This window comes from Ambystoma mexicanum, chromosome 7p (genome assembly GCF_040938575.1).
Source record: "Ambystoma mexicanum isolate Mex_15411 chromosome 7p, UKY_AmexF1_1, whole genome shotgun sequence".
Classification (NCBI taxonomy): domain Eukaryota; kingdom Metazoa; phylum Chordata; class Amphibia; order Caudata; family Ambystomatidae; genus Ambystoma; species Ambystoma mexicanum.
The window spans coordinates 853,819,394-853,838,804 of NC_090939.1; the positions used below are offsets into that span (position 1 = coordinate 853,819,394).

Genomic DNA, 19,411 nt, shown 5'->3' on the forward strand with positions numbered 1-19,411 from the left:
AGAGTGAGATGGAATGTCTCTTCTCCAGTTCTCTTTTTTTTCTAACACTTTACTGACAAGTTCAAATCAGAACGCACAAATACATAAAAAATTGAGTCCTCCTGAAACCATATCATGTCAGCTCGACAGTTCACCAACTGAAGTGTTACATATGCATGCAACCAACTGCGAGTTCCACGCTAAACGAAATCCCGAAACACCTCTGTAGGGATCACAGTAAGGAAATAAAATGTACATCATCAAGTAAGAGATTCAGCACAGTTCAGGGAGGCATGTTATCGGATTGGGATTGGAAGCCTGTGGTGGAAATGCTTGAGGGAGAAAAGACCGAAAGTTTTTTTTCCGAAAATAACTTTCGGTCTTTTCTCCCCTGAATATTTCAAACTTTGCTCCAACCCACACCCCTACTTACCTTGCGGCGGCACACTTCGCTATGTGCGCCATGGACTCGCTGTGTCCCTGCACACATGTTCCCTTTTCACTTTCGTAATCGAGAACCGGCGCGGCATGGTCCTTTCCTTTTTTAAAAAAATTATATATTTTTTTACCTTTTTCACGGGATCGCCTGCAGGGGACACCCCCTGCTCACAGTATAGTGAACAATGGTGCGGGGTATTCCCCCACTGCTCTTGCCATCGAATGGGGGATTTTGTCAAACTTTTCGGCTGTTGAGAATTTTCATACGGTCGAGATTTGGCCAAATATCCCATCCGGGATTATAAACTCTGTCTTTTTGGAAGTTTCCATATTATCAAGGAAACAGATAGTCCCACTTTATAAGTCAACAAACTGGCATGCATTACCTGGCTCTGATTATGCAATACTTAGTTCAGCACCTACCCAGCAAATCGCATCTGACAACCATCCCAACAAGAGACTGACTCACTTTCGGGCCATTAGTAGTAAAGAATGTATCATCTTCAACTATTATTTTTCGGATTTCTTACAGGCAATCAGACTCAGCAATTAATCCTATGATGTACAGTCTTGTGTCCTGGCATATGTACTTCTTCAGGCAACAGTAGTGATTCTGTCCTGGTCGAACTAAAGAGGTGTTGTGGAAAAACGTCAGGGTTACAAAACTATTAACACTAATAATGGGAACAAAATATCTACCAAGAAACCATTGGGGCAAGCAATTATGTACAGCAGACTGAAAGTGGCTAAAACTTGCCTACTAGTATCTGATGCTGTGAATGTTGATTTGACAATTCATGATGATGGCTGCTTTGACTTAGAAACTAAAAACCCTGAATTGGCGAATGTGGTCGTTAGAAAGAAACTACCTAACAAAGTAATTGCAAAACAGATGCACAATCTATTACATCCAAAGGCACAGAGAAGAAACAGTTGGAGAGGGACGATAGGGATATTGGGTCCTTCATGTGTGCATCTGATAATCGGCTAATGAATCAGCATTTATAAGAACTGTTAGACTGAGGGATAAAAAGGGAGGGTTCTGATGCACTTGATGGTCTTGAGAATCTATTTTGTAATATCCTGTTGATAGAAATAAATGTTACTATGGCCTCTACTCAAACTTTCTCTGAGGTAATCCATACCAGTGAAAATTGTAATGATATGAAATGTTCAACTGTTAGTACTATGACATCACATCCGAGGCCTCGCCCTGAATACAATGCGTCGAGACTAGTGTGCATCTGCGATAGGTACTCATCCTCCTATAAAGAGGTTGCATTTTCTCAAAATACTACATTGTGTTGGGACTTCACGTGTTGGGACTAGTAATTATGTTTTGCTGGTGGATCAGATTGAAGGCCCGGGAAGGATTAGTTGTATTTAATACAGAGAAATCTTTGGAATTTGTTTCAGGATTTCAAACAGCAGTGTTTAAAAAAAAGGCTATACCTGTGAAATAGTAAAAATTCCAAAGATTAAATATACTATGGAGAAATCACAATATACCAACTTTGTTGGGGACCACTATAATAATAACAGGGAAGTTAACTCTGACCTCATTGAGATGAGGGGAGACAGTGTGGTGGAAGAAGTTAACACCAGTGGATATTGGCAGTGGCTTCCAAAAGCCTTCCAAGTTCATTATATTTTTTTTTTTTTATAAAAACCTCATAATAGACTCTTATGTTCATGGAACTGAAGGGTACATTCATATCTTGTAAATGAAGGTGGGCTTAGGATCATTTGGCGGTTTTTGGACTAATGTTACAGGAAACCTGGTCCACTGACGCTTGCATTTGTGAATCTATCTGAACTGGCTCACAAAGGGCCAAAAGGCAGGCCCAAAGAGGGTTTAATTACCACAGTAAATAATAAATGGGGTATAGAAAAAATGAATACTAGTTGCAAATATGTTCTGTCAGGTAAGATCACTAATGTACCTCTGGTGGTCAATGGTTTATGGGTTATTAATGTGCATGATCCCCCTACTAGAGATAAGCATGTTGCTCTCAAAACGGTAGAGGCTCTCTCAAACGGTAGAGGAGTTATTAGGCATAACTGGAACGGATATCCCAGTAATCATTGTAGGGGACTTTAATGCTTGCATCCCCCACATATACTGACATTTGTACTGGCAACGATGCCTCTGGCCCGAATCCTACTGAGCAATATGACAAAAAAGGGATTGTCTTGGGCGCATTATATTATTATGTTTGTGTACGATTCAAAGAGTACTTTAATGGTAATGTTACATGTGGATATACCCGGGTCGATGGTCGTAGTACCTCTACTATTAATTATATTTTTGTTAATCACATTGTTTTGCCCTTTTAATGCACATGGGTTTTGTCTATCATGAGGAAAGTTAACATTTTCCCTTGTGCGTATTATTTGATATAAATACTCCATTAAGCTGCTACGACAATAATGGCAAGGGTACCAATTAACAATGATGGCAATTGTATTAGGTGGAATTCGCCTAAATTATCGAAGGCTAATAACAATGCTAGCATTTAATTTGGTAAATTCGATGGTGGGAACAGAATTTGGAATCACCAATGTGGATTGTATTAGCAGATATAAAAATATGATGTGTCGTGTAAATGAGCTTTACGTAAAAGGGATGGTAGGGGAACTACTTGTACCATCCGTTCCACTCGTAATCATTGCTTTGATGGTAGGAATCAGGTAGAAAAGAAGGCTCGAAGATAAGATAGTGAACCTATGGTTCATTTGTATAGGTGTAATAGGATGGAAGCTGGAAGCGAAAATCTTTCTAGTGCCATCAAAGAGCGGTAAAGTATATATCGCACTTGGGTACGCAAACACTGTAAGCATAAACAGCGAACAAAGTGGCTTGCCAAGAGGGTAATAGGACTAGGGTTGTGGAAAATGAAAAGGGGTACCAATATCTCTCACTCTCTAATCGGTGGTGCCTCTAGCAATGAGTGGGGGACACACATTGGTAACACTTTGGAGAAAAAGACATGTATCGTATAATATAGCTTTATGGACCTGCATCGAGGGCCGTACCGGGCGTTATGAGCCCCCAGGCCTTTAACGAGGCATGAGGGACCATAACGCCCGGTACGGCCCGAGCTGCAGATCTATAAAGCTATTAGAACAACCTCAGTTTTTAATTAAAGTAGAATAAATTAGACCTGTTTAATTAAAGTAGAAAAAATTGACAATGTTACAATGCTGTCGTCAATGCCTTGGTTCTGCTTTTTGTCATAGGGTGGTGGAAGGTGATTGTGTGGGAGGAGTCTGCAACTGGGGAGAAATCAGGTGTGTGTATATGCCTGCCTAGTGTTCCAATGAAGCACATTTCAGTTTTTTTTTTTTACAAAAAAGTAAACATTTAAGCATTGCACATTCACAGAGTCACAAAACATTGCCAACATGCATCTGCACACACAAACTTAGCATGCACATAATCACCTTACATTTTCAAGTTCTCCATTACTCATTTCCCTACAACGGTGCACCAAGGACATCAGGGCAAGGTTGCACGTTCCTTTATTGCAGCGAGATATGCTAGAGGGCACGTTCCACATTACTAAAACATTCAGCTTCTCCTTATCGCCAACTTGAAAAACTTTGATAACGGAAAGTGTTTCTTCCGGTTTCATATGAGGGGGCGGGGCTACGTGGCACACGTTGGTTTAGAACGTGTAATATGGAATGGAACGTTAACTCTTGAAGTGAACTCATTCCGTTTCAAAATTACACGGACATCAACACGGCCACTTCACCGCCTTCAATGGGCGGCGGCAGCGGCGAGACCACAGGTCAGCACCTGCAATAAAAATTCGGGCTGCAATCAATCTGCGGGCTACACCAGTTCGTATATCCCGCAGGTTGACCAATCACAAACGTCAAACATGCTCTAGGGTGTTCCAATTCATGATATGAAATTGAATAGTGTCCCCACTGCTTCTGAGCTTATGATTAATAAATTGAATGGCTCTCCTGCAGCAGGCCCCGATGGCTCATGCAATGCTTTGGTCAGAACCAGTACTGAGTTGTGGGCAAAAACATTGCATGCTCTGATGGTTTTCATTAGTAGGATCGGCATTGTCCCCAGTTCTTGGATGGATAGCAGCATTGTCCCAGTCTATATATAAAAAAGAAAAATAATAAAATAAAAGGAGTGCAGACGTGCACCATGAAAGTATCTTATGATTGCGATGCTGGATAGTCTGTCCAAGATATTTGCAAAGTTTTTGCTCAATTAACTGATTGTTTGGATAAATTATAAAATGGCATAATCCCTCCTAATCAAACCGGAATTAGAAAAGGCTCCTCCACGTAATATAATCTGATAACATTAACCTCATTGGTTGAGCATACTTGGAATGGACGACATGGGACGGTATACACAGCCTTCCTGTGAGCGAATTCATGTGAAATACTTTTGAAGGATTGTGAGCCGTGTTGCAGCAGCTCTTATCCCTCATCCATTCGGCACTGCGAGCCGGCCTAGGCTCTTGCTGCATCGTATATGTAACGCGCTTCCTGGAGGAGGCGTAGCCAGAACCACCCGTCACTGCATCACGTGACTTGTCACCCTTTAAAGCCCTGAGGCTGCCGCCCGCTCAGTGTGAGCGAATTCCTGTGAAATACTTTTGAAGGATTGTGAGCCGTGTTGTAGCAGCTCTTATCCCTCATCCATTCGGCACTGCGAGCCGGCCTAGGCTCTTGTCGCATCGTAATTGTAACGCGCTTCCTGGAGGAGGCGTGGCCAGAACCGCACGTCACTGCATCACGTGACTTGTCACCCTTTAAAGCCCTGAGGCTACCACCCTTGTGGCTTAAGCCCGTTGGAGATAAGCCCACAGGCTGTTATGCGGCTGTTGGGTGGATGAGTCTCAGGTATTGCGAATCGCAATTCCTATCATAATTGTGCTAATCAGTGCAGAGGTTTAACTTGCTTGATTGCAACTTACCTATTTTTAGAACCTCGCAAGCATATTTGTGTGTTGAATTGCATAATCTTGTCAGGAAAGGTCTCTCATATCCTTTTTTGTGTATTGGTGTTAGGTCATTGCTAAATTCGCCATTCTATTTTGTTGTGTTTATCGTGGTGAGTAGCGAGGTTTATTGTCTGGTTTAACAATATTGTATATAACTTACTTTTATTACTTTTAATTGAGAAAATGAAACGGGCTATTAATACACTTAAGACAGGAATGCCCCCTGCTTCAGCCTCTCATTATTCTAATGGTGAGAACTCACTTGTCAATTCATCATCTGCTATAATCAAAAAACCTCGATTAAGTTCTACTCCTCCTGTGACTCACATCAAACTAAAGCCTAAAACAAAAGCAGAAATACTTTTAGGGATGGATATTCGCCCTTTTTGCTCCGAGGCACATTTTGTGAACCCTTCTGATTTTGACAATGGACTTAACACAGCAACTACACTTGGCTGTGTTGATCAAGCATTGGTTGCTCAAAAAAAGGACTCAGATGGACCATCAGCCAAGAGGACTGTAGTGGAGGGCAAAATATCTGATGAGATAGTAAAAACCCTCCCATTGGGTACTGCTACAGTCACTTTTGCAAAAGAGAATGTTTCACTTACAGACAGCATTCTGTTAAATTGTGTGTTGACTGGTGCTGTTATGCCCCCTGTTCATACCTCAAATAGTTCTGTTATATCCATAGTGGAGCTTTCAAATTTGAATACATCATCTATTCATAATGTTGGGGTTAATCCTGCTATACCTATTATTGATCTTGATATAAATGCCACTGCCCTCCCACCTCATACTCTTTCGGAAAATCTCTCTAAAACTCCTAATATACACACAAATATTAGTGCTGCAAATTCTGTAGCCAATGTGTCTTTTATTGCACCCACTCCCCGTAAAAGAACTATACATGATTTTCAAGAATCTTGTTTTGCTGAAACTCAAAATGTAAATGCTGGAATAGCTCTTACTTCAATGAATACTGCTATTCTAGCTTTAGCTAAACTGTTTGAGGTCTTAGTTACAAAGGCCGATGTCTATTCTAATCAACTGAATCAGCTATTGGCTGAGCAACTCATACTTGCCTCGAAATTGGATAGTCTGAGACAACCTGATATTCGAAATTGGATAGTCTGAGACAACCTGATATTTTATCTATTAGTAGGAAGCCAGTAATTTCTCAGAGTGCTCAGACCTCCTACCAGCACGAATCTTCATCACAAGCTTATCAGGCCATTCCGTGTATTCTAAATGCTATAATAGATCGTACTACACATGAAACCCCATTGGATTTACAGAAAAAACAAACATATCCCCTGTTTGATGTCAATACAAACCTTTTTGATGCGATTAAGTTGGGATTCAAAAAATCTTTCCCCATTAAAAAATCTAAAAACATTAAAAATGTGGTTAAACGTACTACTCAAATTAGATCCTTTGTTAAGAATCTTTCAATACCTGCTCTAACTACTGCAGCAAAAGTAATGCAAAAAAATACACGTTACAGTCCTTCAAGAGGAAAGCAAAAATAACACCAGTGTTAGGCGAACCAGTTGTTGATCATAGCCCTTTAAATAATTTGATACGTGTGGCTACTGATATGTCTAAAAATACCCTTAAAAGTCAGACAGCAAATGGCTTGTCAGGTAATTCCGCTCTATCAATGGGAGCCGTGGATAAGGAAATGCGCCAAAAAGAATTAAGGCATGCAATTGATGACTATATGGTAGCTAAATCAGTTTCTAAAAGCTTGACTTTTGCGGAAACAGCTGCTATATATACACCATCTGTGCCGGCTGCTCGATTATCGCAAACATCCATACAGGGTATTCTTAAGACTGTGCCTGATCAAATTGTCTCTCAAACGCCAGGTCAGAACAAATCGAATGGCTTTGTTTCTGATACTGTTGCTGTTGGAGACATGGAAAATTTGATCCAGTCCTCATTAGCCAAGTTTTTTTAATCCTGTGCTTTTTCACAATTAAAGACATGCACTGTAGAACAACAAAACCAAAATGCCCCACCTTTGACAGTAAGCCAAAAGCGTGTGACTCCAGGCCCAAAGCGCCCAGCAATACATGCATTGACACTTAGTTGCATGCCTGCACCAGCTAAACAATATAATCTTAATCGTGCTTCTGTTCTTGCAATATTTAGCGAGGTGCCAGAACTTGACGATATTGGTTCCCTTGATATTGAGCTTGTGGAATTCATTAAGCCATTGAATCGCACATCTGTAAATCTTTGGATTAATTCAAGGCTTGTGGTAAATACAATCTGGGCTGTGAAATCTCAACTCCTTGCATTAGGTTTCACCCTTCATACCCTGTCTGACTCATTAGTCTCTTCGGTACACTGTCAACAGGCTTCACATTCAAATCAGATAATACATAAAAAACAAGCACTGATCTCTTGTACAGGCTACTGTGACCCTAAGAGCAGTCAATACTAGCTTCATGAATCAGTAGAATGTTTTTTGTCTGTCATTAGTTGGAACTCTAGAGGAAATAGACATCTGTTGAATAATATGAGTGTTTCTCTATTGGATCATGATGTAATCTTTCTACAGGAATCTTGGTTTACTAGTGTTCCATCTTAGAACAATTATGAAGTTCTTTTGATACCAGCACTGAAAGGATCTTGGGGACGTCCTACATCTGGTCTCATGACGGCTGCCAAACAGTCATCGTATTTAAAAATTACACCATGGTTTTCCCCAAATGCCTTTTTACAAATGACAAAAATTTGTGGGAAAAATTTCTCATTTGCTGCTATTAATGTCTACTGGAATCCTCAGGGTATTTCTGATGACTGATTTTTGGATTCTCTTTCAAATGCCTTTGTATTGTTACTCTTGAGGGTCATACTGATCTTATTTCCTGGCTGGAGATTTAAACCTGCATTGCTTGGGTCCTTCATGTCAAGTCAAAAGAAATCGAATTGAGAAATGGACAAGTTTTGTTGAATCTCGAGGCTTGTTCATCTTAAACGGCACCTTTCCTCAAGACATACCACCTAGATCCACTTGGCATCGTGCTAGTAGTGTGGGAATCATTGACTTTATGTATGCAAATGCACAGATGCTAAACAATGTAACATCCTTTCAAATAGTTGACTCAAAAGCGAGTGACCATAATATGTTACATATGACTTGAAGCTATAATTCTTTTGTTCCTAAGGAAAAACCTATTGATTTGATGGGCTCCTATAAGGTAAATCCAGCCAGGAATAGATTGCGTTTGGTCTGAGACATCTTTAGCTGCTTTCAGAACTTGTTATTATAATGAATTGAATAGTGGAGAGCTGAGCCTGTGTTCTGGAGACGTAGCTTATCATGACTTAATGCAATTGTTTCAATCAGGTTCAACTATACATAAACAAAAGCAAACACCTCATCTGCATGTATTTGACCATGAAATTAGATTGAGGAAAGGCATGGTTCGGGCAGACAGGAGGGCAGCTCTTAAGCTTCCACAAAATATGAGATCAATCGTCCTCTCCCGTATTAAGAACAAGTATAGAAACTGGGTGAGAGGCCTGAAGGCCAAGCTGTATCAAACTGATGGGAATAATATGCTGAAATCCTTGGCTCCAAAAAACACTGCTCAGTCATGGAATATCATAAACCAAGTAACAGCAGGTCATCAGGTTGCTGTTCAAACTAACGATGTCACGGAGGCGATGTGGATTCAGCATTATTCTGCTTTATTTGCTGCACCCCCGTCACATCCAAATATTTCCATGCCCGAGTCCTTACCTCCGTTCCATATATGTTTTGAGAGAGACGATATTTTGTACTTTATAAAACAAGCAAGCAATTCCAGAGCACCTGGGCCGGATGGTTTGTCCAATATACATCTTAAACAGTTCCCAGATATCTGGGCAGACATACTCTTTCTCATGTTTGAGTCTATCAATTCCTCCCAGAAGATTCCAAGCTCCTGGAAACAATCGATTGTCATCCCCATTTATAAGAAGGGTGATCGGGCAAACCCTGCCAGCTATAGGCCCATCTCTCTTCTTGATGTGCCTGGAAAAATGTATTCTCGTTTAATTTTGAGAGAGCTTAAAAAGTGGACCAAAAACTGCTGTAAGTTAGATCCTCTGCAATCAGGCTTTGTTAGTGGCCTTGGCACGCTACCCAATATGATCACATTGAACATGCTTAAATCACAATATGCGGTTAGGAAACAATCTTTATATTTTGCTTTTATTGATTTTCGTTCAGCTTTTGACTCTATAAATCGTAATTTGTTATTTTATAAGTTAAAATCTTATGGTTGTCCGTCCTATCTTTTGTCAATAATTATTCAGCTACATACAGATACTTCTATGCACGTTAGACTTTCCTTTGAAGGTCTCCTTTCTTCATCTTTTGCCACATTTTTGGGTCTTAAACAGGGGTGCACTTTGACATCAATACTGTTTAATTTGTTTATTTTTGATATGGGTTTTTCTTTTCTTCGCACTTTGTCGGATGCCCCTGAATTGAGTGGTCAACGTATACCATGGCTGCTTTATGCGGACAATCTTGTTTTGGTATCCCAAACTCCTAAAGGTCTGCAGAATCTGCTATCTGCTTTGTCTGATTATGCCATGGAGAACCAATTGATAGTTAATCTGGAAAAATCACAGATTCTGGTCTGTAGACCAAAAGGGAGCATCAAGAACAATAATGCAGTATGGCGCCTGCAAAAAGAACCAATGGAAATTGTTCTAGAATATAAATATTTGGGTCTATCTATTCAGAATACTGTGGGCGATTTCCGATATTTGAATATGTTACAGTCAAAGCTTTTGACACTGACGTCACAGGCAAACAATACTTGTGTATAAGTATGGAAAATGTACTTTAAAGCATTTGTTCATGTTTTATGAACAAAAAGTTATCCCCATTTTACTATATGGTGTGGAATCGAAGCTGTATACTAATGATCAATTCTGGGATAAATTGGAGGCAGCATTTTGGAGAAAGGTTCTACATTTACCAAATTGTCTGCCCATGCCCATATTGCGTTTTGGATTGGGTTTGAACACACTATTTAGCAGGGTCAAATGGAGAATGTGCTCCTTTTTTCATAAATGTTTGCTTGGTGTGGACAATAATAATATACTGAGCACTCTTGCCCACTATTTGACCTCCTCTACTGTGGGGTTCCCTTTAAAATGGCGAAACCTTGTCCTGAGTATTTTAGCGGAAGCGGATATATCTTTACGGTTTTTAATTGAAAACCCAATACGTGCTAAAATAAAAATACTTTCAATGAGATTGGATCCAGAATTATGATCTTTGTACGAAATATCGAGATTTTAACGCAAACATTTTTGGTATTAAACGCATGGGTCAAGTGTCTGGCTATCTATTGAAATGCCCCTCGGCAAAAATTCGGAATAAGTTTTTACGTTTAAGAATGAACCTATGGCCGACGAGAGAAGTGCTGGCAAGGCAGCGCAAGATAATTCCTTCTGATGAAAATTTTTGTCGGTTCTGTGAATCTCATAATGTGACAGAAACTTTGCAACATTTGATAGTATCTTGCCCAAAGTTGAAGGATATTCGAGCCAAACATTTTACAAATTTGTTGAATTTGCATTTTAAACATGATGAAAGTGAGACATGGAGTATTTTATTCAATAGTCCCAGATTTGCAGTCATTAAGGCCCTGGTACATTTTTCGGAATTCATTTTACCTACTGCAATCAATTTATAATCATCTTAGTACCTTGAAACATTTGTTAAATCAGTTTATGAATATGGGAAATCAGTATGCATTAGATCTCAAGATCTAGAACTTTGTAGATCTTTTTTATCTTCTATGCTTTTTCTATTGCCTGTTTTGTGTATGTTCAGTATTGTCTAAGGTCTCAAAAATGCAATTTGTTTTTACAATTTTTGAAAAGTTGATTGATTTCAGCTGTATCAAAATAAATAAAAAAATAAAAAAAATACACAGCCTTCATCGATTTCTCAGCAGAATTTGATACCACAATTGGGGAACGATTATGGTACAAGTTAAATGCTGTGGGAATTCCACATGTACTGCTATCAATGATTATCAAATTACATCCTGACACGAGAGTGCGAATTAGATTGGATAGTGAGGGAAGGTTGACTAACTGGTTTTCCACCTATTGTGATGTAAAGCAGGGTTGCATACTCGTCGCGGTCTTACTTAATTCATATCTATCTGGCCTCCAACATGCCCTTGACATCACAGGCACTTCTGCCATTAAATATGGTATGCATTGCGTATCATGGTTGGGGTACGCTGATGACATTGTGATCAAGGACTATACTCCAACTGGGTTACAAAATAGGTTGACTGCTTTGGGGAGTTCGGCTAAACTAAATGGATTACAAATCAATGTCAGGAAGACCAAAGTCATGGAATTTAGAGAAGGTTTGAAGAAAAAATGCAATTATGTCTTGACTATCAATGGCAGTCGACGGCAGTCGGAAGTAGTATAATACCGTAGGATTATAATTTATGATCATCTGACATGGCGGGCACATTGGGACCTTATTTGCGATAAGTGCTGTCAGTGATTAGGTGCACGGAGTAAGCTCATTGTGATGAATGGTGGTCAAACTATTGACACTGTCCTTACCATCTATCAGGCAAACTTAAGATCTCTTTTGTTGTACGGAGTGGTATGGGGTTATAAATATGCCAAGGAGCTAAAGATATTGAATGGTAAATCATTGAAAAAAACTCTTGATGCTACCATGGTGGATACCTTTTGAATAGTCTTCCAGATGTGGCATTTATAACACGCCTTTACAAAAGTGTTTCTAGGCGTGACAAGACAAGGAAGGGGAAACTAAGGGAGGACAAAATAACGATCTTACTAGGCCTTGCGTCATTCAGTTCGTGCAAGTGCGGGAAAGAGGAAAGGAGGGGGAAGTGGTAGGGTGGAGGGAAAGGGGGAATTGCAGTTAACTCACAAGCGCAGCAAGCGGATGGCTCATAAGTGCAGAGAGAAGCGACTGTAGGATTGCAGATACAGACCCTTAAGTGCTGGGGAGCCCGGAGGCAGTGTGAGGGAAACTTGACATGCAGGAGCCTGGGCCCGAACACACAATGCTTGAGTGTAGTTTGACTTGTATTAACACTATGATATCGATAAAATTACTATTGTTGTCCAGGAGAATACGCGCAAAGGAATCAAATTCTGTCATCTGTATAATATACATGTTCTACTCAAAGCGGGAAACGCCCGTGCGCAATAGTTGTTCGGAACGGGTCAATAAGACTGGTGAATTTTGGATCCATTTGCATGATGGAAATTGCATTTGCCAAGTTCAAATATAGAGTTAAGAAAATACTTAAACGGTGGGTGGGTTTGGCCACTAAGAAAAATAATAGGAATGGTTGCCCTATATGGTAGAAAGACAACAAATCACAATATTTAAGTGCCTATCCTCATGCTGCTATTGCTAGCCAATAAATGCTAATTAAATTTAATTGTGCCCATACTCTTGAAATCATTGGTGCTCACATCGGATTCCCTCGCAATCAGCACCTTTATAGACTATGTGGGGAAGCCACAATGGAAACTATGAGGCATTCATTTGCTGATTGTGAGTTTTAAATGCATTAGTGAACAATATTTGATTAAATATAGGAATTATGTTTTTAGATTTTCCAACCAGGAGCTGTGGAATCGTTTTGTGAGTGGTGATGATCTTAATATTACGTATCATGGTGTCAAATACCATGATTATTTATTGGAAATTCTGTGTGAACTTGTCAAATGAAATTATAGTATTTCATGTATTGGTGTGGTTATGGAATTTGTTTAAGGTCCTTACTTGACTATATGTATGTAATAAAATATGGAAGAGTGCATTGTGTGTAGCTCACAAAGTGTTGTATTGGTTGCATGAAAAATAGTATATTGAATCAATGTAAATCCTGCTTTACGTGAAATCTGCTGAGCCATATGATCCATCTTAGCCAAATGCTTCTGCAATTAACTGCTCGCAAAGACCCCTTTTCCATTGTGACTAAACGAACACGGTTTGGGATGTAATTGAAAGGTGTAATGCTCCATAAAGCATGGAGATGCATCCACCACCTCCGGTAAAAAAAATAATTAATGTGGCCATCAAGGGGGACACTCCTGGTTCATTCGGTATGGAATTCCATGTTGCACGTCGTCCCGCTGTCATCTGCCACGCACTTACTAAAACAAAACATTTAAAATCCCTACATCTCCATCTCATGACAGAGAAAAATCTCCCTGTCAAAGTGGCCACCTGTCATTACAGATCCAGCTTGTTCCCAGCCCCTCCTGCATGTAGGTGATGTAACTGAGAACATCAATCTGCCCACCCAAATAGGCATATGGGGACAAAAAGTAAACTTGCCCCATCCTTGTTTGGGTGCGTTTCCAAACCTGCAAAAATATCACCTGCACCGACAAAGGGAATCTGCTTTTATATTCCTATTCCCAAAGCAGATCTTGCAATCACACCAGTGCTACCACAGTCCCCAATAATCACTGCTCCCCAGTCGTGTCCTCGTTTAGCCATTACACAGCATATTGCAGCTATGCAACAATATTTATTTATTAACATTTATATAGCGCACAGCAGCCCTGAGGCATCGTGGTGCTGTTACATATGATCATAACTGGTTACAGAATAAAAGCATAGTTAGTTACATGACAAACGTTGGGACTACCAGACCTTGCTGCTGGTAATTCCTCTTCAGCATAGTGCAGGGCACTGGAGTTCTTCACCTTCCCCACAGCTGCCTTACTATCCTTTCATCCAGCTGGTAGGAAAATGGGGATCGTATGGCGTGGGGAAATCCTGGTAAAATAATACAGGATTCTAGGCAGGATTATCATTTTTGAAATCGCTACATGGCCCATCAATGCCAGCGTCAAATGTAACCACAAGTCATTTGAATTAGCCTTTGCGTCTAAGGCCCTATTAGGAGGGTCCCCAATGCCCACAAATATCTGAATGCCTGAAAGAATGATGGGCACCGCAGTGGCACGTAGGTAGGTGTGGCATGGGTACGTCTGAAAAAGCTGCCAGTGAGAAAATGCAGGATTTGTCCCGATTTACGTTAATGCCAACTACTCCTTTACAAGTATAAATGACCTCCACACGTAAGGCAGATTACCGTTGTGGCACACATTGTGTTACAGGGCATCCACCTCTAGAGACACCACATATTTTATCAGCCACGCAAAAAATCCATTGAGGAAGTAGCACTGAAGAATACCAGTCAAGCACACTGTCACTAGTGCAAAGATGACCAGAGAAAATTGAAAACGGTCTGGTGCCTCAATGTTTGATGGCTCACTCCCAAACAACTCATGCCCAGACAAAGAAAAGAAAAACAAACACCTGCTCAAGCACATTCTGTCTTTCCTGAACTGCCCCTTTCCCCCACAAGGTCGAAGTTATCAGGGCTTTAGATATAGAACAGACTACTGCAATAGTCAATACCTGGGCCTCCACAAGTGTCTTTTAGACGTGCTGCAGATCATTCAGACAGCTAGACTTCATCTTGGGTTGAAGCATAGAGACCACATTACATTGGCTCTGAAATTGCTTCACTGGCTCCCAGTTTACACTCTGATCTCCTTTAAAGCTCTCATCACAACTTATCAGGCCCACTGGGCCCTATGCAGTCATTCCTGCTCGCACAAAATGACTGGATAATGTCACATTAGAGGGACCATAGCTTTCTGGAGGAACAGGATCCAACTGCCTCGCGCCTTAAGAAAAAGAAGGATGGTGGACTAACTCTGGGCGACTTCAGACTGAAGGCCCTGTTCTTCGAGGGCTGTGTGAAAATCACCTGCATTTCAAAAAAGGCCTAAAAAAAATAAATAAAACTCTCATATTCCAGAAATTAGGAAAATTGGCCAGTTTTCGCCTGGCCTTTTCAGGGTCTGCCTCGTATATATTCTAGATTGGTGGTGGTGAACCCTCAATACTTTGACCTTGTTATCTGACTTGTTACTGAATTTTGATCTTACTCGCACTAACTTGCCACCCTCCCATGCTTCTTGTCTCCCTACACTTATAAACTTCCTTGCACATAACTGGTGTGAATGTATCAAGGCTTTTAGAGGAACCAATGTTACCCTTGGGGAGGTACAAAGTGACTAATCACAGCAAGCGCATTAAAATGCATAACCCAAGAGACCCATGCCCTTGCGGGAGGCAAAACAGAATGCCAAGGTGTGTGCTGAAGACTTGAGGAAAACCCCAGACAGAGTGGAGAATTGGGGGAAGGGTATAAAAGCCAGACCGAGGTTTGCCAATTTTCACAACTTATTTTCTCTTGAATAGATCTTTAAAAAACTTTGATTGTTGTGCATTCTTTGGGACACATCACACTATTAGCCTAAATTTACAAGAGATGAATGGGTGATCCAAAGAGCCGAACAGCAAGTCATTGAACGCCTTACTTAAAACGAGTATATGTTGACCTTTTGCGAGATCTTGAACTCATTGCCTAATGGTATGTCCTGTGGCTGGGTTTCACATCAGATCCTGCATGCCAGTAATTCGATGACCAGAGAATAGATAGTGAGGGCTGGGTGCACACTTGCCTTGCTCCTACATTTTCTCTTCGCTCTGGAAGAGAGGAAAGGAACTCCTTTATTGAGGTTTGGTTCAAAAGCCTAAAAAGGTCAGACTTGCTGAAGTTAAATAGAAGATATTTGAACACAGATAAATCCTTGAATTAATTTGGGTAAGACAGGTGAAGCTGAAGGCACACCTTAAATGGTTGAAGAAAGTCACGGACAATCGGACAGCTGCACTGTCCCTGCATACGTATATGAATACAGGGGTTCAGACAAGTTCCTCCCACTCATGTACAGCATAGAATAACCTGCCCGCTATATCTTGTTGAATAGAAAAAAAAAGAGCACCTGGAGTATTAGGATAGTATGGGGATTAACTGCAAGCAGGGTGCAAGTTTTGCACTCGCCAGTAGCTACTGGCAAGTGACAGTAGCTACTGGCTAGGGACTCTTGGCGAGTAAAAAAAAAAATGGTGTGGTGTGTGCATGAATTGAGGTGGTGTGACACTTCAATGACACTAGTAGCTTGTAATTGGAATCTTTGGACCCTCAATTACCCATTCCTCAATAGTCTAACATACTGGATTGAAACCTTTCGTTCAAGCCAAAAAGCATCTGGATCTAAGACGGGTGGCATTTCACATTATGTAAAAAAAATATCAAGCTAAAGCGGAGAAACCCCTGCAGATGGTTGCTATCGATTGTGTGCTGAAATATTATACAATGCAAATAGCAACTTGGACCTTTGAGCAGCAAATAACCCTTACAATACCACTAGGGCAAATAATACCTTTTCATCAAGCAAACTTCAACTAAAATTCTAACAGAGCTACGAAAATCAACAAAGGACCACTAAAGCTAATTCACAGTTCGGAAGGTCGGCACTGTAGGAAGATATCCAAAATGAGTATATTATTTTTTAAAGGAGTTTAGGTAAAACTGAGAAGCATATTGTCATAATCTGTGCTGTGATTGATTATGGCTATGAGTGTTGTGATGGTGGTGATGTCACTAACATTCTAGGTGGAGTGTTGGTGTGGTGATGTCACTGGGACTCTGGTGGAATGTTGATGTATGTTTGGTGTGCAGGGTTCTACTGGTGCCAGTTGGACCTAAGCTGCTGGGCTAGATGGATGTCCCAGTGCTTTCTCTACTTACTAACTAAGAGAATAAAACCTACATGTAAACTACTTACCTTCTGGTGTTCCTGATTGTTGAAGGTGGCTTAGTTTATATCACTGGCGACGAGGATGGGATGCGAACCCACGAGCCCTCACTGCCCCTCAAAACACCAGACTGCACCTCACAGTCCCTAACAACACCAGACAGCTCCCCACTGCCCCTACACACGACCAGACAACACCTCACTGTCCTTACACACCAAACAGCACCTGACTGTCCCTAAAACACCAGAACACAACCGGACAGCACCTCACTGTCCCTAAAACACCAGCAGCACCTCACTGCCCCCGAAAACACCTCTTATACCTAAAACAACTGGGCTGCAGCACCTCAGTATGCCACCCCAGAATCACTCCCTAAATTGAATATAAACAACTCCTACCTTTCCTAAAACCTCCAAAACATAAACACCTCACTAAACCTCTACAATACCAGGCAGCACCTCACTACCCCTTAACACCACACTGAAGCATCTTGATACCCCCTTAAAATCCAGGCAGCATCTCACTACCCTTAAGAACACCGAACAGAACCTCACTGCCCCCTAAATTGACCCAGACAGCACCTAACTGCCCGCTAGACAGCACCTCACTGCCCTTAAAAACACCATACAGCACCTCACTGCCCCTTTAAAACCACCATAAAGCACCTCACTGCCCATTTAAAACCACCAGACAGCACCTCACTGCCCCTGAAACACCAGCAGCTCCTCACTGCCCCCGAAAATGACCAGACACACCTCACTGCCCCAAAAAACCACCAGACAGCACCTCACTACCCCTGACAACAACCAGACAGCACCTCACTGCCCACTAGACAGCACCTAACTGCCCCCAAAAATGACCCAGACAGCACCTCACTGCCCACTGGACAGCACTTCACTGCCCCCAATATTGACCCAGACAGCACCTCACTGCCTGCTAAACAGTACCTCACTGCCCCCAAAAGTGACCCAGACAGCCCCTCACTGCCCGCTGGACAGCACCTCACTGCCTCCAAAGATGACCCAGGTAGCACCTAACTGCCCGCTAAATGACACCTAACTGCCCACTAGACAGCACCTTACTGCCCCTAAAAACACTGGTGGCATGCACACATAACCAGGGGACATGCCTCTACAAACAACCAACAGACGTCATGACACCAAAGTTCTTGCACCGTAATGGTGCCAAAGTTCTTGCACCACCCCCAAAATATTCATGAAATGCACACATAATTGCAATTCCTCTGCGCCCCAATCCCAGCATGTGCATGCAGTGAAAGCACCTCACTGCCCCCAAAAATTGACCAGACAGCACCTCACTGCCCCTAAAAGTACTGGCATCATCCACACCTAACCTGGGGTAATGCCCCTACGAACACAACAAACAAAACACTGCAGGACAACATGTAAAACCCACAGTAAGCGATAACCAGATCAAGTCCATGGCCTTGAAAACCCTGCGCCATAACCAGATCAAGTCCATGGCCTTGAAAACCCTGCTCCAACCCCAGCATGTCCCTGAAATGCAACATTCACCTCCACAGCACAGATTATGACACATATCATTCAATTAGATTTCATTTAATTTCTGACAGAGTTCAGGAAAATCGCAGGAAACAAAATAGCACGGCTTACTTCCTGATCAGGGGTTTTTAAGTACGACGCACACTCCTATGTGCAAAAATGTAAGTTTCCAAGCTACGAGCCAGCCATAAAGTCACTCGCAAACCTCCATTTTACACATTAACACAGCACACCATGTTTTACTCGCTTAGAGTCAATTATCACTAGCCAATGGGTAGTGGCGATTACATATTTTGAGTCCCGTCATTCCAATACATCAGATTCTGAATGCATGTACATGGTTATCCTTACAGGAAGGTATAGGCATTTATTGTTTAAGTTGATACATATGCATTGAAGAATCAATATCGGATTCTTTTCAGGCAAGATGAAACAAGAATAGACTCACAAGCTTTAAAGTGCACGCTCAATGCGATTGCAATAGCACAAACCTCGGTGGAGAGCCATGGAGCATGGTAAATGAAGGGGAGGATATGGTGCTTAACAGAGGGCAGGGGATAGTGGGCATCCTGCTCGGCTTTCAGAGGCTGGCTAGGTGCTGGTTGAAGAGCTGCATTTTCAGTTCCTACGAGAACTGGAAAGGAGAGGGATCAGTCCTGGTGGGAGTTGGTATGTTTATTAAGAATGGCAGCTCATAGCAAAAGAACGATTGCCTTACAGTTCTATTACTTGCATAATTCCTGTGTGGCTTCTAGTGCTATGTTGGCTTT

The 19,411-nt window shown here is 41.4% G+C and overlaps 1 protein-coding gene across 6 annotated transcripts in view; it reads right to left on the reverse strand.

Annotated features, from left to right (window-relative positions):
• The window catches only part of UBAC2 (UBA domain containing 2), a 1,796,755-nt gene that overhangs the window by 1,694,808 nt on the left and 82,536 nt on the right, over window positions 1-19,411 (reverse strand). The gene's annotated exons all lie outside the window — the stretch shown is intronic.